The 23,746-nt window shown below is 33.7% G+C and overlaps 1 pseudogene; it reads left to right on the plus strand.

Moving 5' to 3' along the window:
* The window catches only part of LOC137965277 (uncharacterized), a 69,551-nt pseudogene extending 46,395 nt beyond the window's left edge, over positions 1-23,156 (plus strand).
* The last annotated feature ends 590 nt before the right edge of the window (positions 23,157-23,746 follow it).

The following is a 23,746-nucleotide window of genomic DNA, read 5'->3' on the forward strand; positions in this document are numbered from 1 at the left end:
TTTAAAAATGGATATGCATGCCTGAAACATGTTAAAGATGCAAATGAGCTATGGATCCAAAGCTTTTCAAGAGAATAACAAACACTCTTTAAATTCTCAAGTGAATGTGCAGTGGGATATTTACCCAAGTCAAACAAGCCATTATTTATCCCATTTGCAAAAAGCGGACCTAACAATCATAGATGATTGTAAAGTGATTTATCATGTGTAACGGGCTATAATATTGTAAGAAATGACTTATGGATTGGGAGTCAACACTCAGTTAAAAATCCCTCGCATTTCCCTTTTCTTGACGATTGCTAAATCTGATATATAAAAACTAAAAAGAGATTGCATTCCCATTTAAAATGTACACTTTTTTCTTAAATCAAAGCATTGAGTTTTCGCTCTCCCTTCATCCCGGAAACAAAAAAGGGAAAAAAGATCACAACAAAATGAAAATTTTAGAGTTGATGTCTGGAAAAAGATTAAAACTATAACAAACGAAAGTAAAGAAAATTTATTCACACACCACAAATGAACACAAGCCATTATTTTGGCCATTTACAAAAAGTTGAGCTAACAATCGCAGACGAATTGTAAAGTCATTTATCAGGCAATCATGTGTAACGGGCTATGTTTTTGGAAGAAATGACTTAAGGATTGGGTGTCAAAACTCAGTTAAAAATTCCCCGCCTCCCCCTTTTCCCAATCATTGAAAAACTTAATGTATAAAAACTAAAAGAGTTTGCAGTCCCTAAAAGTTACAGAGACTTTTTGGAATTATTTCTCTCTACATTTGTGCATTTCCATTCCATTTTAGATGTAAATTTATTTCTTAAATCAAAACTTTAAGTTTTCACTCTCCCATTCTCTCGTATACAAGGAGATAAAGGAAAAATAGATCACAAAAAAATAAAAATTTTAGAGTTTATGTATGGAAAAAATTAAAAACAATAACTAATGTAAGTAAAGAAAATTTATTCACACACAACAAACGAACACAAAATTTTTGTTGTCCATGTTTTGGAAATTCCACTAGTTCAACCCTAGGCTTTGAATTTTATGAGAAAGAGATTTCTAACTGATCCTAACATGTTTTAAGTGTGGATATGGATGCTAGAAACAATTTAAAGATGCAAATTCCCAATGGATCCAAACCTTATAAAGTGAACAACAAACGGTCATTAAATTCTCAAGTGAACAAGCGGTGGGATATTTACCCGAGTCAAACAAGCCATTCTTTTGCCCATTAAAAAAACCTGACCTAACAATCGTAGATGATTTGTAAAGAGATTTATCGGTCAATCATGCATAACGGGCTATGTTTTTGTAAGAAATGACTTATGGATTGAGTGTCAACACTCAATTAAAAATCCCCCGCCTCCCCCTTTTCCCTATCATTGCAAAACCTAATGTATAAAAACTAAAAGACTTTGCAGTCCCTAAAAGTTACAGAGACTTTTTGGAATTATCACTCTCTACATTTTTGCATATCAATTCCATTTTAGATATACACTTTTTTCCTAAAATAAAACTTTGAGTTTTCACTCTCCGATTCTCTCGTAAAGAAGGAGATAAAGGCAAAATAGATCACAACAAAATGAAAATTTTAGAGTTTATGTATGGAAATAATTCAAAACAATAAAAAATGTAAGTCAAGAAAATTTATTCACACACCCCAAACAAACACAAATGTTTTTTTGTCCAAGTTTGGGAAATTCTAATAGTTCAACCCAAATGGCTTGGAATTTCATAAGAAAGAGATTTCTAATTGATCCAAATATGTTTTAAATATGGATATGCATGCTTGAAACATGTTAAAGATGCAAATGCCTTATGGATCCAAACCTTTTAAAGCGAAAAAAAAGGGCTCATTAAATTCTCAAGTGAACGTGCGGTACTTACCCAAGTCAAACAAGCCATTATTTTGGCCATTTACAAAAAGTTGGCCTAAAAATTGTAGGTGATTTGTAAAGTGATTTATCTATCAATCATGCATAACAGGGTATATTTTTGTAAGAAATGACTTAATGATTGGGAGTCGACACTCTGTTAATAATTCCGCACCTCCCCGTTTTTCTTGATCATTCCAAAACCTAATGTATTAAAACTAAAAGAGTTTGCAGTCCCTAAAAGTTACAGAGACTTTTATGAATCATCACTTTCTACATTTGAGCATTTCCATTCAATTTTAGATGTACACTTATTTCTTAAATAAAAACTTTAAGTTTTCACTCTCCCATTCTCTCCTAAACAAGGAGACAAAGGCAAAACTGATCACAACAAAATGAAAATTTTAGAGTTTATGTAAGTAAAAAATTATAAACAATAACAAATGTAAGTAAAGAAAATTTATTCACACGCCACAAACAAACACAAAAGTTTTTTGTCGGAGTTTTGGAAATTCCACTAGTTCAACACTAATGGCTTGGAATTTGATAAGAAAGAGATTTCTAACTGATCCTAACATGTTTTAAATATGGATATGCATGCTAGAAACATGTTAAAGATGAAAATGCCATATAGATCCAAACCTTTTTAAGCGAACAACAAAACCTCATTAAATTCTCAAGTGAACATGCGGTGGGATATTTACCTGAGTCAAACAAGCCATTCTTTTGCCCTTTTACAAAAAGTTGACCTAACAATCGCAGATGATTTGTAAAGTGATTTATCTGTCAATCATGCATAACGGGCTATGTTTTTGTAAGAAATGACTTATGGATTGGGAGTCAACACTCAATTAAAAATCCCCCGCCTGCCCTTTTCCTGATCATTGCAAATCCTAATGTATAAAATCTAAAAGAGTTTGCAGCCCCTAAAAGTTACAGAGGCTGTTTGGAATTATCACTCGCTACATTTGTGCTTTTCAATTGCATTTTAGATTGACACTTTTTTCCTAAATCAAAACTTTGAGTTTTCACTCTCCGATTCTCTCATAAACAACAAGAAAAAGGCAAAATAGATCACAACAAAATGAAAATTTTAAATTTTATTTATGGAAAAAATTAAAAAAAATAAAAAAAGTAAGTAAACAAAATTTATTCACACAACACAAACGAACACAAATTTTTTGTTGTCCAAGTTTGGGAAATTCCTGTAGTTCAACCCCAATGGCTTGGAATTTTATAAGAAAGAGATTTCTAACTTATCCTAACATGTTTTAAAGATGGATATGCATGCTTGAAACATGTTAAAGATGCAAATGCCCAAAGGATCCAAACATTTTTCAGGGAACAAAAAACGCTCGTTAAACTCTCAAGTGAACGTGCGATGGGATATGTACCCGAATCAAACAAGCCATTATTTGGCCCATTTACAAAAAGCTGACCTAACAATCGCAGACGATTTGTAAAGTGATTTAGTGGTCAATCATGCATAACGGATAATGTTTTTCTAGGAAATAACTTATGGATTGGGAGTCAATACTCAGTTAAAAATCCCTCGCCTCCCTCTTTTCCCGAATATTGCAAAACCTAATGTATAAAAACTAAAAGAGTTTGCACCCTAAACGTTATAGAGACTTTTCGGAATTATCTCTCTCTACATTTGTGCATTTCCATTCCGTTTTAGATGTACACTATTTTCTTAAATCAAAAGTTTGAGTTTTCACTCTCCGATTCTCTCGTAAACAAGGAGATAAAGGTAGAATAAATCACAACAAAATGAAACTTTTAGAGTTTATGTATGGAAAAAATTAAAAACAATAAAAAATGTAAGTAAAGAAAATTTGTTCACATACCAAAAACGAACACAAAAGATTTGTTGCCCAAGTTTGGAAAATTCCACATCTTCAACCCTAATGGCTTGGAATTTGATAAGAAAGGAATTTCTAATTGATCCTAACATGTTTTAAATATGGATATGCATACTTGAAACATGTTAAAGATGCAAATGCCCTATGAATCCAAACCTTTTAAAGCGAACAAAAAACGCTCATCAAATTCTAAAGTGAACGTGCGGTGGGACATTTACTTGAGTCAAACAAACCATTATTTTGGCAATTTACAAAAAGCTGACCTAACAATCGCAGATGATTTGTAAAGTCATTTATTGGTCAATCATGCATAACGGGCTATGTTTTTGTAAGAAATGACTTATGGATTGGGAGTCAACACTAAGTTAAAAATCCTCCACCTCCACCTTTTCCCCATCATTGCAAAACCTAAAAGAGTTTGCAGTCCATAAAAGTTACAGAGACTTTTTTGAATTATCTCTCTCTACATTTGTGCATTTCCATTCCATTTTTTATGTACAATTTTTTCTTAAATCAAAACTTTGAGTTTTCACTCTCCTATTCTCTCGTAAACAAGGAGATAAAGTCAAAATAGATCACAAAAAATGAAACTTTTAGAGTTTATGTATGGAAAAAATTAAAAACAATAACAAAAGTAAGTAAACAAAATTTATTCACACACTACAAACGAACACAAAAGTTTTGTTGTCCAAGTTTGGGAAATTCCTATAGTTCAACCCAAATGCCTTGGAATTTTATACGAAAGAGATTTCTAACTGATCCTAACATGTTTTAAATATTGATATGCATGCTTGAAACATGTTAAAGATGCAAATGCCCTATGCATCCAAACATTTTAAAGCGAACAAAAAATGCTCATTAAATTCTAAAATGAACGTGCGGTGGGATATTTACCCGAGTCAAACATGCCATTATTATGCCCATTTAGTAAAACCTGACCTAAGAATCGCAGACAATTTGTAAAGTGATTTATCGGTCAATCATGCGTAACGGGCAAGGTTTTTATAAGAAATGACTTATGGATTGGGAATTAACAACACTCAATTAAAAATCCCATGCCTCCCCCTTTTCTGGATCATTGCAATAGCTAATGTATAAAAACTAAAAGAGATTGCAGTCCCTAAAAGTAATAGAGACGTTTTGGAATTATCTCTCTCCACATTTGTGCATTTCCTTTCATTTTAGATGTACACTTTTTTTTTAAATCACAAACGAACACAAAAAGTATTTTAGTCCAAGTTTGGGAAATTCCACTAGTTCATCCTAAATGGATTGGAATTTGATAAGAAAGATATTTCTAACTAATCCTAACATGTTTTAAATATGGATATGCATGCTAGATACATTTTCAAGATGAAAATTCCCAATGGATACAAACCTTTTAAACGAAACAACAAACAATCATTAAATTCTCAAGTGAACATGCGGTGGGATATTTACCCGAGTCAAACAAGCCATTCTTTTCCCATTTACATAAAGGTGACCTAACAATCGCAGATGATTTGTAAAGAGATTTATTAGTCAATCATGCATAACGGGCTATGTTCTTGTAAGAAATGACTTATGGATTAAGAGTCAACACTCAATTAAAAATCCCCCGCCTCCCCCTTTTCCCGATAATTGCAGAACCTAATATATAAAAACTGAAAGACTTTGCAGTGCCTAAAAGTTACAAAGACTTTTCGGAATTATCACTATCTACATTTTTGAATATCAATTCTATTTTAGAAGTACATTTTTTTCTTAAATCAAAACGTCGAGTTTTCACTCTCCAATTCTCCCATAAACAAAGAGATAAAGGAAAAATAGATCACAACAAAATGAAAATTTTTGAGTGTATGTATGGAAAAAATTAAAAACAATAAAAAATGTAAGTAAAGAAAATTTATTCACACAACACAAATGAACACAAATGTTTTGTTGTCCAAGTTTGGGAAATTCCAGTAGTTCAACCCAAATGGCTTGGAATTTGATACGAAAGTGATTTCCAACTGATCCTAACATGTTTTAGATATGGATATGCATGCTTGAAACATGTTAAAGATGAAAATGCCCTATTGATCCAAACCTTTTAAAGCGAACAAAAAACGTTCATTAAATTCTCAAGTGAACATGCAGTGGGACATTTACCCGAGTCAAACAAGCCATTATTTTGGTCATTTACAAAAAGCTGACCTAACATTCGCAGACGATTTGTAAAGTAGGTTAAAAATCCCCCGCCTCCCCCTTTTCCCGATCATTGCAAAACCTAATGCATAAAAACTAAAAGAGTTTGCAGTCCCTAAAAGATACAAAGACTTTTATGAATTATCTCTCTCTACATTTGTGCAATTCCATTCAATTTTAGATGTACATTTATTTCTTAAATCAAAACTTTAAGTTTTCACTCTCCCATTCTCTCCTAAACAAGTACATAAAGGCAAAAATGATCACAACAAAATGAAAATTTTAGATTTTATGTATGGAAAAAATTAAAAACAATAACAAAATAAAGTAAAAAAAAATTTAGTCACACACCACAAACGAACACTAAAGTTTTGTTGTCGGAGTTTTGAAAATTCCACTAGTTCAACCCTAATGGCTTGGAATTTGATAAGAAAGAGATTTCTAACAGATCCTAACATGTTTTAAATGTGGATATGCTTGCTTGAAACAAGTTAAAGATGCGAATGCCCTATGGATCCAAACCTTTTAAAGTGAACAACAATTGCTCATTAAATTATTAAGTGAACGTGCGGCGGGATATTTACCTGAGTCAAACAAGTCATTATTTTGCCCATTTACAAAAAGTTGACCTCACAATAGCAGATGATTTGTAAAGTGATTTATCGGTCAATCATACGTAACGGGCTATGTTTTTATATAAAATGACTTATGGATTGGGAGTTAACACTCAATTAAAATCCCTTGCCTCCCCCTTTTCCCGATCATTGCAATACCGAATGTATAAAAACTAAAAGAGTTTGCAGTCCCTAAAAGTAATAGAGACTTTTTGGAATTATCTCCCTAAAAGTAATAAAGACTTTTTGGAATTATCTCTCTCCACATTTGTGCGTTTCCTTTCCTTTTTAGATGTACACTTTTTTTTTAAATCACAAGTTTGAGTTTTTACTCTCCGATTCTCTCCTAAACATGGAGATAAAGGCAAAATAGGTCAAAACAAATAGAAATTTTAGAGTTTATTTATGGAAAAAATTAAAAACAATAACAAATGTAAGTAAAGAAAATTTATTCACACGCCACAAGCAAACACAAATTTTTTGTTGTCCAAGTGTAGGAAATTCCTATAGTGCAACCCCATAGGCTTCGAATTAGATAAGAAAGAGATTTCTAGTTGATCATAACAAGTTTTAAATATGGATATGCATGTTTGAAACAAGTTAAACATGCAAATACCTTAAGGATCCAAAACTTTTAAAGTGAACAAATAACCCTCATTAAATTCTCAAGCGAATGTGTGGTGGGATATTTACACGAGTCAAACGAGCCATTATTTTGGCCATTTACAAAAAAATAAACCTAACAATCGCAGACGATTTGTAAAGTGGTTTATCGGTCAATCATGCATAACGGGCTGTGTTTTTGTAAGAAATGACTTAAGGATTGGGTGTCAACACTCAGTTAAAAATTCCCCGCCTCCCCCTTTTCCCAATCATTGCAAAACCTAATGTATAAAAACTAAAAGAGTTTGCAATCCCAACACGTTACAGAGACTTTTTGAAATTATCTCTCTCTACAATTGTGGATTTCCATTCCATTTTAGATGTACATTTATTTCTTAAATCAAAACTTTAAGTTTTCACTCACCCATTCTCTCGTAAACAAGGAGATAAAGGAAATATAGAACACTACAAAATCAAAATTTTAGAGTTTATGTATGAAAAAAATAAAAAAAATAAAAAAATTAAGTAAATAAAATTTATTCATACACCAGAAACGAACAAAAAAGTTTTCTTGTCCATCTTTGGAAAATTCCACTAGTTCAACCCTAATGGTATTGAATTTTATGAGAAAGAGATTTCTTATCGATCCTAACATGTTTAAAATATGGATATGCATGCTCGAAACATTATAAAGATGCAAATTCCCAATGGATCCAAACCATTTAAAGCGAACAACAAACGCTCATTAAATTCTCAAGTGAACATGCGGTGGGATATTTACTCGAGTCAAACAAGCAATTCTTTTGCCCATTTACAAAAAGCTGACCTAACAATCGCAGATGATTTGTGAAGAGATTTATCGGTCAATCATGTGTAATGGGCTAAGTTTTTGTAAGAAATGACTTATGGATTGAGAGTCAACACTCAATTAAAAATCCCCTACCTCCCCATTTTACCGATCATTGCAAAACCTAATGTATAAAAACTAAAAAACTTTGCAGTACCTAAAAGTTACAGAGACTTTTTGGAATTATCACTCTCTACATTTTTGCATATCAATTCCATTTTAGATGTACACTTTTTTCCTAAAACAAAACTTTGAGTTTTCACTCTCCAATTCTCTCGTAAACAAGGAGATAAAGGCAAATTAGATCACAACAAAATGAAAATATTCGAGTTTATGTATGGAAAAAATTAAAAACAATAAAAAATGTGAGTAAAGAAAATTTATTCACACACCCCAAACGAACACAAATGTTTTCTTGTCCAAGTTTGGGAAATTCCAGTAGTTCAACCCAAATGGATTGGAATTTGATAAGAAAGAGATTTCTAACTGATCCTAATATGTTTTAAATATGGATATGCATTCTTGAAACATGTTAAAGATGCAAATGCCCTATGGATCCAAACCTTTTAAAGAGAAAAAAAACGCTCATTAAATTCTCAAGTGAACTTGCTGTGGGATATTTACCCGAGTCAAACAAGCCATTATTTTGGCCATTAAGAAAAAGCTAACCTAAAAATCGCAGACCATTTGTACAGTGATTTATCGGTCAATCATGCGTAACAGGGTATATTTTTGTAAGAAATGACTTATGGATTTGGAGTCAACACTAAATTAAAAATCCCCCGTCTGCCCCTTTTCCCGAGCATTGCAAATCCTAATGTATAAAATCTAAAAGAGTTTGCAGTCCCTAAAAGTAACAGAGACTTTTTGGAATTATCACTCGCTACATTTGTGGTTTTCAATTGCATTTTAGATTGACACTTTTTTCCTAAATCAAAACATTGAGTTTTCACTCTCCGATTCTCTCTTAAACAAGGAGAAAAAGGCAAAATAGATCACAAAAAAATGAAAATTTTAGAGTTTATTTATGGAAAAAATTAAAAACAATAACAAATGTAAGTAAAGAAAATTTATTCACACAACACAAACGAACACAAATGTTTTGTTGTCCAAGTTTGGGAAATTCCTGTAGTTCAACCCCAATGGCTTGGAATTTGATAAGAAAGAGATTTCTAATTGATCCTAACATGTTTTAAATATGGATATGCATGCTTGAAACATGTTAAAGATGCAAATGCCCAATGGATCCAAACCTTTTTCAGGGAACAACAAACGCTCATTAAATTCTCAAGTGAACGTACGATGGGATATTAAGCCCAATAAAACCAGCCATTATTTTGTCCATTTACAAAAAGCTGACCTAACAATCGCAGACGATTTGTAAAGTGATTTAGCGGTCAATCATGCGTAACGGGCTATGTTTTTGTAAGAAATGACTTATGGATTGGCAGTCAACACTAAGTTAAAAATCCCCCACGTCCACCTTTTCCCGATCATTGCAAAACCTAATGTGTAAAACCAAAAAGAGTTTGCAGTCCGTAAAATTTACAGAGACTTTTTTGAAGTATCTCTCTCTACATTTGTGCATTTCCATTCCATTTTTTATGTACACTTTTTTCTTAAATCAAAACTTTGAGTTTTCACTCTCCTATTCTCTCGTAAACAAGGAGATAAAGTCAAAATAGATCACAACAAAATAAAACTTTTAGAGTTTATGTATGGAAAAAATTAAAAACAATAACAAAAGTAAGTAAACAAAATTTATTCAGACACCACAAATGAATACAAAAGTTTTGTTGTCCAAGTTTGGGAAATTCTTGTAGTTCAACCCAAATGCCTTGGAATTTTATACGAAAGAGATTTCTAACTGATCCTAACATATTTTAAATATTGTTATGCATGCTTGAAACATGTTAAAGATATAAATACCCTATGCATCCAAACACTTTAAAGCGAACAAAAATGCTCATTAAATTCTGAAATGAACGTGAGGTGGGATATTTACTCGAGTCAAACATGCTATTATTATGCCCATTTAGTAAAACCTGACCTAAGAATCGCAGACGATTTGTAAAGTGATTTATCAGTCAATCATGCGTAACAAGCTTGGTTTTTATAAGAAATGACTTTTGGATTGGGAGTTAACACTCAATTAAAAATTCCATGCCTCCCCCTTTTCACAATCATTGCAATACCTAATGTATAAAAACTAAAAGAATTTGTTGTCCCTAAAAGTAATAGAGACGTTTAGGAATTATCTCTCTCCACATTTGTGCGTTTCCTTTCCATTTTAGATGTACACTTTTTTTTAAAATCACAAACGAACACAAAAAGTTTTTTAGTCCAAGTTTGGGAAATTCCACTAGTTCAACCTGAATGACATGGAATTTTATATGAAAGATATTTCCAACTGATCCTAACATGTTTTAAATATGGATATGCATGCTAGAAACATTATCAAGATGAAAATTCCCAATGGATACAAATATTTTAAAGTGAACAACAAACGATCATTAAATTCTCAAGTGAATGCGGTCGGATATTTACCCGAGTCAAACAAGCCATTCTTTTCCCATTTACAAAAAGCTGACCTCACAATCGCAGATGATTTGTAAAGAGATTTATTAGTCAATCATGCATAGGGCTATGTTTTTGTAAGAAATGACTTATGGATTGAGAGTTAACACTCAATTAAAAATCCCCCACCTCCCCCTTTCCCCATAATTGCAAAACCTAATGTATAAAAATTGAAAGACTTTGCAGTGCCTAAAAGTTACAGAGACTTCTTGGAATTATCACTATCTACATTTTTGAATATCAAATCTATTTTAGAAGTACACTTTTTTCCTAAATCAAAACATCGAGTTTTCACTCTCTGATTCTCTCATAAACAAGGAGATAAAGGCAAAATAGATCACAACAAAATGAAAATTTTAGAGTTTATGTATGGAAAAATCTAAAAACAATAAAAAATGTAAGTAAAGAAAATTTATTCACACACCACAAACGAACACAAATGTTTTGTTGTCCAAGTTTGGGAAATTCCAGTAGTTCAACCCAAATGGCTTTGAATTTGATAAGAAAGAGATTTCTAACTGATCCTAACATGTTTTAAATATGGATATGCATGTTTGAAACTTGTTAAAGAAGCAAATGCCTTTTATATGCAAACCTTTTAAAGCGAACAAAAAACACTCATTAAATTCTCTAGTGAACATGCAGTGGGATATTTACCCGAATCAAACAAGCCATTATTTTGGCCATTTATAAAAAGCTGACCTAACAATCGCAGACGATTTGTAAAGTGATTTATCGGTCAATCATGCGTAATGGGCTTTGTTTTTGTAAAAAATGATTTAAGGATTGGGAGTCGACACTCAGTTAAAAATTCCCTGCCTCCCTCTTTTCCCGATCATTGGAAAACCTCTTGCATAAAAACTAAAAGAGTTTGCAGTCCCTAAAAGGTACAGAGACTTTTATGAATTATCTCTCTCTACATTTGTGCATTTCCATTCAATTTTAGATGTACATTTTTTTCTTAAATCAAAACTTTAAGTTTTCACTCTCCCATTCTCTCCTAAACAAGGACATAAAGGTAAAAATGATCAGAACAAAATGAAAATTTTAGAGTTTATGTATAGAAAAAATTAAAAACAATAAAAAAATAAATTAAAAAAAATTTAGTCACACACCACAAACGAACACAAAAGTTTTGTTGTCGGAGTTTGGGAAATTCCACTAGTTCAATCCTAATCGCTTGAAATTTGATAAGAAAGAGATTTCTAACAGATCCTAACATATTTTAAATATTGATATAAATTCTAGAAACATTTTAAAGATGCAAATGCCATATGAATCCAAACCTTTTAAAGTGAACAACAAATGCTCATTAAATTCTCAAGTGAACATGCGGTGGGATATTTACCCGAGTCATACAAGCCATTCTTTTGCCCATTTACAAAATGTTGATATAACAATCGCAAATGATTTGTAAAATGATTTATCGGTCAATCATGCGTAACGGGCTATGATTTTTTAAGAAATGACTTATGGATTGGGAGTGAACACTCAATTAAAAATCCCCCACCTCCCCCTTTCCCTGATCATTGCAATACCAAATGTATAAAAAATAAAAAAGTTTGCAGTCCCTAAAAGTTACAAAGACTTTTTGGAATTATCAATCGCTACATTTTTGCATATCAATTCCATTTTAGATGTACACTTCTTTCCCAAATCAAAACTTTGAGTTTTCACTCTCTGATTCTCTCGTAAACAAGGAGATAAAGGTAAAGTAGGTCACAACAAAATAAATATTTTAGATTTTATGTATGGAAAAAATTAAAAACAATAAAAATGTAAGTAAAGAAAATTTATTCACACACCACAAACGAACACAAATTTTTTGTTGTCCAAGTTTGGGAAATTCCAGTAGTTCAACCCAAATGGATTGGAATTTTATAAGAAAGAGATTTCTAACTTATCCTAACATGTTTTAAATATCGATATGCATGTTTGAAACATGTTAAAGATGCAAATGCCTTATGGATCCAAACCTTTTAAAGCGAAGAAAAAGCGCTCATTAAATTCTCAAGTGATCGTGCGGTGGGATATTTACCCGAGTCAAACAAGCCATTATATTGGCCATTTACAAAAAGCTGACCTAACAATTGACGATGATTTGTAAAGTGGTTTACCGGTCAATCATGCGTAACGGGCTATGTTTTTGTAAGAACTGACTTATGGATTGGGAGTCAACACTCAGTTAAAAATCCCGCACCTCCCCCTTTTCCCGATCATTGAAAAACCTAATGTATAAAAAATAAAAGAGTTTGCGGTCCCTAAAAGTTACAGAGACTTTTTTGGAATTATCTCTCTCTGTATTTGTGCATTTCTATTCCATTTTAGTTGTACACTTTTTTTTTAAATATAAACTTTTAGTTTTTACTCTCCCATTCTCTCCTAAATAAGTAGATAAAGGCAAAATAGATCACAACTAAATGAAAATTTTAGTGTATAAGAATGGAAAAATTAAAAAAAACAAAAATATAAGTAAAGAAAATTTATTCACCCACCACAAACGAACACAAAAGTTTTGTTGTCCAAGTTTGCAAAATTCCAGTAGTTCAACCCTAATGTCTTGAAATTTGATAAGAAAGAGATTTCTAACTGATCCTAACATGTTTTAAATATGGATATGCATGCTTGAAACATGTTAAATATGAAAATTCCCTACGGATCCAAACCTTTTAAAGCGAACAACAAACACTCATTAAATTCTCAAGTGAACGTCCGGTGGGTTATTTATATGAGTCAAACAAGCCATTATTTTGCCCATTTATAAAAAGAAGACCTAACAATTGCAGACGATTTGTAAAGTGATTTATCGGTCAATCATGTGTAACGGGATATGTTTTTGAAAGATATGACTTATGGATTGGGAGTCAACACTCAGTTAAAAATCCCTCGCCTCCCCCTTTTCTCGATCATTGCAAAACCTAATGTATAAAAACTAAAAGAGTTGGCAGTCCCGAACAGTTACAGAAACTTTTTGGAATTATCTCTCTCTATATTTTTGCATTTTCATTCCATTTTAGATGTACACTTTTTTTTTTAAATTAAAACTTTGAGTTTTCACTCTTCCATTCTCTCGTAAACAAGGAGATAAAGGCAAAATAGATCACATCAAAATGAAAATTTTAGAGTTTATGTATGGAAAAAAATAAAAACAATCTGAAAATGTAAGTAAAGAAAATTTTGTCACACACCACAAAAGAGCAAAAAAAATTTTGTTGTCCAAGTTTGGGAAATTCCAGTAGTTCAACCCTAATGGCTTGGAATTTGGTAAGATAGAGATTTCTAACTTATCGTAACATGTTTTAAATATGGATATGCATCCTTGAAAACGGTCATTAAATTCTAAAGTGAACGTCCGGTGGGATATTTACCCGAGTAAAAAAAGCCATTATTTTGCCAATTTACAAAAAGCTGACCTAACAATCGCAGACAATATGTAAGGTGATTTATCAGTCAATCATGCATAATGGGCTATGTTTTTATAAGAAATTACTTATGGTTTGGGAGTTAACACTCAATTAAAAAAACTAAGAGAGTTTGCTGTCCCTGAAAGTTATGGAGACTTCTTGGAATTATCTCTCTCCACATTTGTGTGCTTTCTTTCCATTTTAGAAGTACACTTTTTTTTTAAACACAACTTTGAGTTTTCACTCTCCAATTCTCCCCTAAACAAGGAGATAAAGGCAAAATAGGTCAAAACAAATTGAAAATTTTACACTTTATGTATGGAAACAATAAAAAAAATAACAAATGTAAGTAAAGAAAATTTATTCACACACCACAAACGAACACAAAAGTTTTGTTGTCCAAGTTTGGGAAATTCCACTAGTTCAACCCTAGTTGGTTGGAATTTGATAAGAAAGAGATTTCTAGCTGATCCTAACATGTTTTAAATATGGATATGCATGTTTGAAACATGTTAAAGATGCAAATGCCCTAAGGATCCAAACCTTTTAAAGCGAACAAAACACCCTCATTAAATTCTCAAGTGAACGTGTGGTGGGATATTTACCCAATCCAAACAAGCCATTATTTTGGCCATTTACAAAATGCTGACCTAACAATCGTAGACGAATTGTAAAGTGATTTATCGGTCAATCATGCGTAATGGGCTATGTTTTTGTAAGAAATGACTTAAGCATTGGGAGTCAACACTCAGTTAAAAATCCCTCGCCTCCCCCTTTTCCCGATCATTGCAAATGTATAAAAACTAAAAGAGTTTGCAGTCCCTAAAAGTTACAGATACTTTTTGGAATTATCTCTCTCTACATTTGTGCATTTCCATTCCAATTTAGATGTACATTTATTTCTTAATTCAAAACATTAAGTTTCACTCTCCCATTCTCTCGTAAACAAGGAGATAAAGGAAAAATAAATCACAACAAAATGAAAATTTTACAGTTTATGTAAGGAAAAAATTAAAAACAATAGAAAATGTAATTAAAGAAAATTTATTCACACACAACAAACGAACACAAAAAGTTTTGCTGTCCAAGTTTGAGAAATTCCACTAGTTCAACCCTAATGGATTGGAATTTGATAAAGATGCAAATGCCCTATGGATCCAAACCTTTTAAAGCAAACAAAAAATGCTCATTAAATTCTCAATTGAACGTGCGGTGGGATATATACCCGAGTCAAACATGCCATTATTTTTTCCATTTAAAAAAAGCTGACCTAACAATCGCAAATGATTTGTAAAGTGATTTATCGGGCAATCAAGCATAACGAGCTATGTTTTTGTAAGAATTGACATATGGATTGGGAGTCAACACACAGTTAAAAATCCCCCACCTGCCCTTTTCTTGATCATTGCAAAACATAAAGTATAAAAATTTAAGAGTTTGCTGTCCCTAAAAGTTACAGAGACTTTTTGGAATTATCTCTCTCTACATTTGTGCATTTCCATTCCATTTTAGATGTACACTATTTTCTTATGTCAAAACGTTCAGTTTTCACTCTTCGATTCTCTCGTAAAAAGGGAGATAGAGCCTGAATAGATCACAACAAATGAAACTTTTAGAGTTTATGTATGGAAAAAACTAAAAACAATAAAAAATGAAAGTAAAAAAAATTCATTCACACACCACAAACGAACACAAAAGTTTTGTTGTCCAAGTTTGGGAAATTCCACTAGTTCAACCCTAATGGCTTGGAATTTGATAAGAAAGAGATTTCAAACTAATCCAATCATGTTTTAAATATGGATATGCATGCTTGAAACATGTTAAAGATGAAAATTCCCTATGGATCCAAACCTTTTAAAGCGAACGAAAAACGCTCATGCTTGAAATTTAATAAGAAAGAAATTTCTAACTGATCCTAACATGCTTGAAACATGTTAAAGATGCAAATGCCCTATGGCTCCAAACATTTAAAGCGAATGAAAAATGCTCATTAAATTTTGAAGTTAACGTGCGGTGGGATATTTACCCGAGTCAAACAAACCTTTATTTTGCCCATTTACAAAAAGCTGACCTAACAATTGCAGACAATTTTTAAAGTGATTTATCGGCCAATCACACATAACAGGCTATTTTTTTTAAGAAATGACTTACGGATATGGAGTCAACACTCAAATAAAAATCCAATGCCTCCACCTTTTCCAGATCATTGCAATACCTAATGTATAAAAACTAAAAGAGTTTGTTGTCCCCAAAAGTTATAGAGACTTTTTGGAATTATCACTCTCTACATTTGGGCGTTGCCATTACATTTTAGATGTACATTTTTTTTTAAATCACAACTTTGAGTTATCACTTTCCGATTCTCTCGTAAACTAGCAGAAAAAGGCAAAATAGATCACAACAAATTGAAAATTTTAGAGTTTAAGAAAGGAAAAAATTAAAAACAATAACAAATGTAAGTATAGTAAATTTTTTTACACACCACAAATGAACACAAAAGTTTTTTTGTCTAAGTTTGGGAAATTCCACTAGTTCAACCCTCATGGCTTGGAATTTGATAAGAAAGAGATTTCTAACTGATCCTAACATGTTTTAAATATGTATATGCAAGCTTGAAACATGTCAAAGATACAAATGCCCTATGGATCCAAACCTTTTAAAGCGAACAACAAACGCTCATTAAATTCTCAAAAGAACGTGCAATGGGATAATTACCAGAGTCAAACAAGCCATTATTTTTGCCATTTAAAAAACGCTGACCTAACAATCGCAGACGGTTTGTAAAGTGATTTATCGGTCAATAATACGTAACGGGCTATGTTTTCGTAAGAAATGACTTATCGATTAGGAGTCAACTCTCAATTAAAAGTCCCCCGCCATCCCCTTTTCCCGATCAATGCAAAACCTATTGTATATAAACTTAAAGAGTTAGAAGTCCCTAAAAGGTACAGAGACTTTTTGGATTTATCTCTCTCTACATTTGTGTATTCCATTCTATTTTAGACGTACACTTTTTTCTTAAATCAAACTTTGAGTTTTCACTCTCCCATTCTTTTGTAAACAAGGAGATAAAGGCAAAATAGATCACAACAAAATGAAACTTTTAGAGTTTATGTATGGAAAAAATTAAAAAACAAAAAAAAATGTAAGTGAAGAAAATTTATTCACACACCACAAACGAACACAAAAGCTTTTTTGTCAAAGTTTGGGAAATTCCACTATTTCAACCCTAATGGCTTGGAATTTGATAAGAAAGAGATTTCTAACTGATCCTAACATGTTCTAAATATGGATATGCATGCTTCAAACATGTTAAAGATGCAAATGCCCTATGGATCCAAACATTTTAAAGCGAACAAAAAACGGTCATTAAATTCTCAAGTGAACGTGTGATGGGATATTTACCCGAGTTAAACAAGCCATTATTTTGCCCATTTAAAAAAATTTGACCTACCAATCGCAGACGATTTGTAAAGTGATTTATCGGTCAATCATGCGTAACAAGCTATGTTTTTGTAAGAAATGACTTGCTAATTGGGAGTCAACACTCAATTAAAAATCCCACGCCTCCCCCTTTTCCAGATCATTGGAATACTTAATGCATAAAATCTAAATGAGATTACAGTCCCAAGAAGTTAAAGAGACTTTTTGGAATGATCTCTCTCTACATTTGTGCGTTTCCTTTCCATTTTTGATATACAGTTTTTTTTAAATCAAAACTTTGAGTTTTCACTCTCAGATTCTCTCGTAAACAAGGAGATAAAGGAAAAATATATCAAAACAAATTGAAAATTTTAGAGTTTATGTATGGAAAAATTAACAACAAAAACAAATGTAAGTAAAGAAAATTTATTCACACACCACAAACGAACTCAAAAGTTGAGTTGTCCATGTTTGGGAAATTCAACTAGTTCAACCCTAATGGCTTCGAATTTGATAAGAAAGAGTTTTCTATCTTATCCTAACATGTTTTAAATATGGATATGCATGTTTGAAACATGTTAAAGATGCAAATGCCCTATGGATACAAACCTTTTAAAGCGAACAAAAAACGCTCATTAAATTCTCAATTGAACGTGCGGTGGGATATTTACCCGAGTCAACCAAGCCATTATTTTGCCCATTTGAAAAAAGTTGACCTAACAATCGCAGACGATTTGTAAAGTGATTTATCTGTCAATCATGCGTAACGGGCTATGTTTTTCTAAGAAATGACTTATGGATTAGAAGTCAACACTCAGTTGATAGTCCCCCACCTCCCCCTTTTCTCGATCATTGCAAAACCTAATGTATAAAAACTAAAAGAGTTTCCAGTTCCATAAAGTTACAGAGACTTTTTGGAATTATCTCTCTCTACATTTATGCATTTCCATTCCACTTTAGATGTACATTTTTTTTAAATCAAAACGTTGAGTTTTCACTCTCCCAATCTGTTGTAAACTTGGAGATAAAGGCAAAATAGATCACTACAAAATGAAAATTTTAGAGTATATGTATGGAAAAACTTAAAAACAATAAAAAATGTAAGTAAAGAAAATTTATTCACACACCACAAACGTACACAAAAGTTTTGTTGTCCAAAATTGGGAAATTCCATTAGTTCAACCCTAATGCCTTGGAATTTGATAAGAAAGAGATTTCAAGTTGATCCTAACAAGTTTTAAATATGGATATGCATGCTTGAAACTTTATAAAGATGCAAATGCCCCATGGATCCAAACCTTTTAAAGCGAACAAAAAACGCTCATTAAATTCTTAAGTTAACAACAAAACGAAAATTTTTGAGTTGATGTATGGAAAAAATATAAAACAATAATAAATGTAAGTAAAGAAAATTTATTCACTCACCACAAATGAAGACAAAATTTTTGTTACCCAAGTTTGGGTAATTCCACTAGTTCAACCCTAAAAACGTGGAATTTTATAAGAAATAGAATTCTTCTACACATGTTTTAAAAATGGATGTGCATGCTTGAAACATGTTAAAGATGCAAATGACCATGGATCAAAAGCTTTTAAAGAGAATAACGAACGCTCATTAAATTCTCATGTGAACATTCAATGGGATGCTTATTCGAGTCAAACAACCCATTATTTTTTCCATTTGCAAAAAGTTGGCTAACAATCTTTGATGATTGTAAAGTGATTTATCATGCATAGCGGGCTACCCAAAGAGCAGCTCCACAGAGTGCCGGAATAGTACCTTGGAGGTCAAACTACCCAAAGAAGAAAGAAACTTCATCCACCTTCAAGGCCAAACCAGACCCCAAAACAGCCACTACTGCCACAACCTCTCAAGGTAAATCAGTACCTCTTTTGGGTTGTCCTAGTGACGTTCATTGTTTTAAATGTCAAGGGCGTAGATCCATAGCTAGCCAATGCCCGAACAAGCAACTTATGGTGATCCGGGAAAATGGGGAGATTGAGTCCAAATACGAAGATGATTTAGTGGACATGCTACCATTGGAGGACGCTCCCATCAGAGATGAGAAGTTCGGGGCAGATCATGGTGAGATGCTTGCATTAGTCACACGGCGAGCCTTAAACTTGCAAGTTCAAGAAGAGAAAATCTTTCACACTCGTTGTCACGTGAAAGACAAGGTATGTAGTGTTATTATCGACTACAGCAGTTGCACTAATGTTGCTAGTACTTCTATGGTTGAAAAGTTAGTGCTCACTACACTTCAGCACCCTCGTCCATACAAGTTGCAATGGTTGAATGATAGTGGTGAAATAAGGGTCATGAAGCAGGTTGTGGTACCATTTCGAAGTGGTAAATATGAGGATGAAGTATTGTGTGATGTGGTACCAATGCAAATTGGACATCTACTCTTAGGAAGACTGTGGCAATTTAACCGACATGTGTAGCATGACGGCTTCACCAACAAGTACTCATTCACATACAAGCAGAGGACCATCACTCTAGTTCCGTTGACCCAAAAAAAAATCTATGATGATCAAGTGAGGTTGCAACAATTGAGTGATAAAAAAAAATTGAGAGAACGAAAGAATGAGAGTACAAAAAAATTTTGTGCATAATGAGAGTGAGAGAAAAACAGAGAAAAAAGAAAGAAACTTCTATGCAAAAATGAGTGAGGTTAAGCGAGCGATGGTTTTAAAATGGCCGATGATTGTACTCATGTACAAGGAGGCTCTTTTAAACACTGACCAACTTGATGCTAGACTGCCTAGTGTTGTTGTTTCTCTCTTGCAGGACTTCGAGGATTTATTTCCCGAGGAGGTACCACATGGGTTACCACCTCATCGAGGGATTGAACACCAAATTGATTTCATTTCCGGTGCATCCATTCCAAACCGACCAGCATATAGGAGCAACCAGGAGGAGACGAAAGAACTTCAAAGGCAAATCGAAGAATTGATGGAAAAAGGGCACATGAGAGAAAGCATGAGCCCTTGTGCAGTACCGGTGATTCTAGTGCCTAAGAAGGATGGATCATGGAGAATGTGTGTTGATTGTAGGGGCCATTAACAACATCACGGTAAAGTATTGACATCCTATTCCTTGTTTAGATGATATGTTTGATGAGTTACATGGTTCTTGTGTGTTTTAAAAAATATATCTTAAGAGTGGATATCATCAAATACGAATGAAAGAAGGAGATGAAGGGAAGACAGAATTTAAAACAAAATATGGATTGTATGAGTGGTTAGTCGTGCCGTTTGGGTTAACTAATGCACCTAGTACTTTCATGCGTTTAATGAATCATGATTTTCGTGCATTCATTGGAAAATTTGTTGTTGTTTACTTTGATGATATTCTCATTTATAGCAAGAATTTACATGATCATGTCTCACATTTGCAGTCTATTTTGGAGGTGCTTAGAAACGAGAAGTTATATGCTAACCTCAAAAAGTGTACTTTTTGCACCGATAATATTTTTTTTCTCGATTCTGTTGTGGGTGCTAAAGGTATTGAGGTGGATAAAGACAAGATCAAAGCCATCCAAGAGTGGTTGACACCCTCCAGTGTAGGTAATGTTCGGCGTTGTCATGGGCTTGTTAGTTTTTACAGGAAATTTGTGAAAGATTTTAGAACCATTGCGGTACTGCTTACCGATATTATCAAAAAGAATGTTGCGTTCAAATAGGGTGAAGAACAAGAGATGACGTTTCAGCTTCTTAAGTATAAGCTTACTCATGCTCCTTTACTTGCTTTACCTAAATTTTCTCTTACATTTGAAATTGAATGTGATGCTTCTGGTGTAGGAATAGGCATTGTGCTGATGCAGGAAGGGAGACCACTGGTGTACTTTAGCGAGAAGCTCAGTGGGCTGCACTAAACTACCCCACTTATGACAAAGAGTTGAATGCCTTAATTCGAGAATTAGAGACATGGCAGCGCTACCTGTGGCCAAAGGAGTTCATGATTCGTACGGATCATGAATCCCTGAAACATTTGAAAGGTCAACAAAAGTTGAACAAGAGACATGCTCGTTGGGTTGAATTCATTGAAACTTTTCCTTATGTCATTCAGTATAAACAAGGAAAGGAAAATGTGGTTGCGGATGCACTGTCATGCAGGTATGCCTTAGTCTCTTCTCTTGAGGCTAAACTTATTGGTTTTGAGCACATTAAGGAACTTCATCAAGATGACCATGTTTTTGGGGAAATTTATAGTGCTTGTGAAAAATCTACAGAAGGTAAGTTCTATAGGCATGAAGACTTCTTATTTCGAGGGAATAAATTGTGTGCCTAATTTTTCAATGAGATACTTGTTAGTTCGAGAATACCATAGTGGGGGTTTAATGGGACACTTTGGAGTCGCTAAGACTCTAGCTATTTTGCTGGAGCACTTCTATTGGCCACACATGAAGTGGGAGGTTGAGAGAATTTGTGGTAGATGTGTCACTTATAGGCAAGAAAAATTGAGGGTTCAGCCAAATGGTCTTTACACCCCCCTACGTATTCCCAGTTCACCTTTGATTGATGTTTCAATGGACTTTGTTTTGGACCTAGGAGTCGACATGGGAGGGATTCAATTTTTGTGGTTGTCGATCGGTTTTCTAAGATGGCTCATTTTATTCCTTGTCATAAGACTGATGATGCTTCTCATGTTGCAGATTTTTTCTTTAGGGAGATTATCAGGTTACATGGTATGCCTAGGACAATCGTTTCAGATAGGGATGCTAAGTTCTTGAGTTACTTTTGGAAGACATTATGGGGGAAATTAGGAACAAAACTTTTGTTTTCTACTACTTGTCATCGTCAAACCGATAGACAAACAGAAGTAGTTAATAGAACCTTATCCAAATTGTTGAGGGTTGTCATTGGTAAGAACATTAAGACTTGGGAGGATGGTTTACCACAAGTTGAGTTTGCTTATAATCATACCATCCATTCTACTACTAAGTGCACCTGTTTGAAAATTTTTATGGTTTTAATCCTTTAATCACCTTTACCAGTTTCTGAGCATGTGAACTTGGATGGTCAAAAGAAGGCCAAATTTGTGAAACTCCATGAGAGGGTTCGACTCAACATAGAGAGGAAAATCAAACAATACATCAAGCAAGTTAACAAGGGATGTCACAAGCTCATTTTTTGAGGCCAGATATTTGGGTGTGGTTACATATGAGGAAAGAAAGATTTCCAGCACAAAGACGTTCTCAGTTGCTGCCCCGAGGAGACAGACCATTTCAAGTGCTAGAACAGATCAATGACAATGCTTACCGACTTGACTTTGTTATGCACACAATAACATTATTATTTTAGTTGTTTTATTTAATTTACCGTATTTATTTCAGTTTTAGGCCATAGGGGTATTTTTTATTGTTTTATTTATAAGGGTATTTTTGGAATATTTTATTTATAGGGGCATTTTTGTAAAATTTTATCTTAAACCCTAACATGGTGAACCCTATTTAAGGGGTATGAGTAATGAGAAAGACAAGCATTGAGAGTTAGGTTAAATCTATTGTAAACAGCCTTAGAGTTCTCCTCAACAAGCTCTAGGGTTTTCAAGCTTCTCTTTGGCTTGATCTTCGTTCACCATTTCTCCATACGAATCCATGTGTCAAATCTGGGACCGTAACAACTGGTATCAGAGTGGGAATACGATGAGCCAAGAAGACCCATGGTTGGCAATGCACAAACAAATCAGAGAAATGGTTGCAGTAGGCATTGAAGCGGAAAGAATACAGAAATGGCGTTCATCCTGGATAAAGTATTTTTTTCCAATGATGCAATAGGAGAAGTCGATCAAGACGTAGTCTAGAATAGAAAAATGGGTGACAAATTAACCACTTCATCCCGTCTACCAGCCAAAGCCTCTGCAGAAGATTTGGGGACAATCTCAGATCCGGACAGGTAGAGAGGCTTTGCGTCACAAAAAATCAATATCTCCGTGCAAGGAAATCCAAAGCCAAATGGTGATGACGATTTGGGGAAATCAGAGGGGTTTCCTATTACCACACCGTCGGCATTGGTCAAATGGGGAGAGACCTCAAATCCAAAATCACACCAAAATGACTCACGACAAGCGGACCACCATCCTGAACTGGAGAAGGAATATCTTTCGGAGACTATTCCGACCGGGACACGCTGCCTTTCACCACCGGAGATGGAGGAGGCTTCGTCGGTGCCATTGGAAACATGTTCGGTGACTTCCGGCCTCCAGCCACCACTTGCAAGCAACTTCTCGGTGGACCAGAGCAAACCCAAGTTCCAAATTGGGGGGGGGGGGGGGGGGGGGTAAGTGTTTTGGAAATTTTTTTTGTTGAGGGTCTCTATTTTTCTGTTGACTATGTGTATGTTCGTTGCCCAATTGAAAATGTGGGCA

This window comes from Aristolochia californica, unplaced genomic scaffold, assembly GCF_029961685.1.
Source record: "Aristolochia californica isolate CCGP_79_NKW_82.1479 unplaced genomic scaffold, dmAriCali1.0.hap1 SCAF_5, whole genome shotgun sequence".
NCBI lineage: Eukaryota > Viridiplantae > Streptophyta > Magnoliopsida > Piperales > Aristolochiaceae > Aristolochia > Aristolochia californica.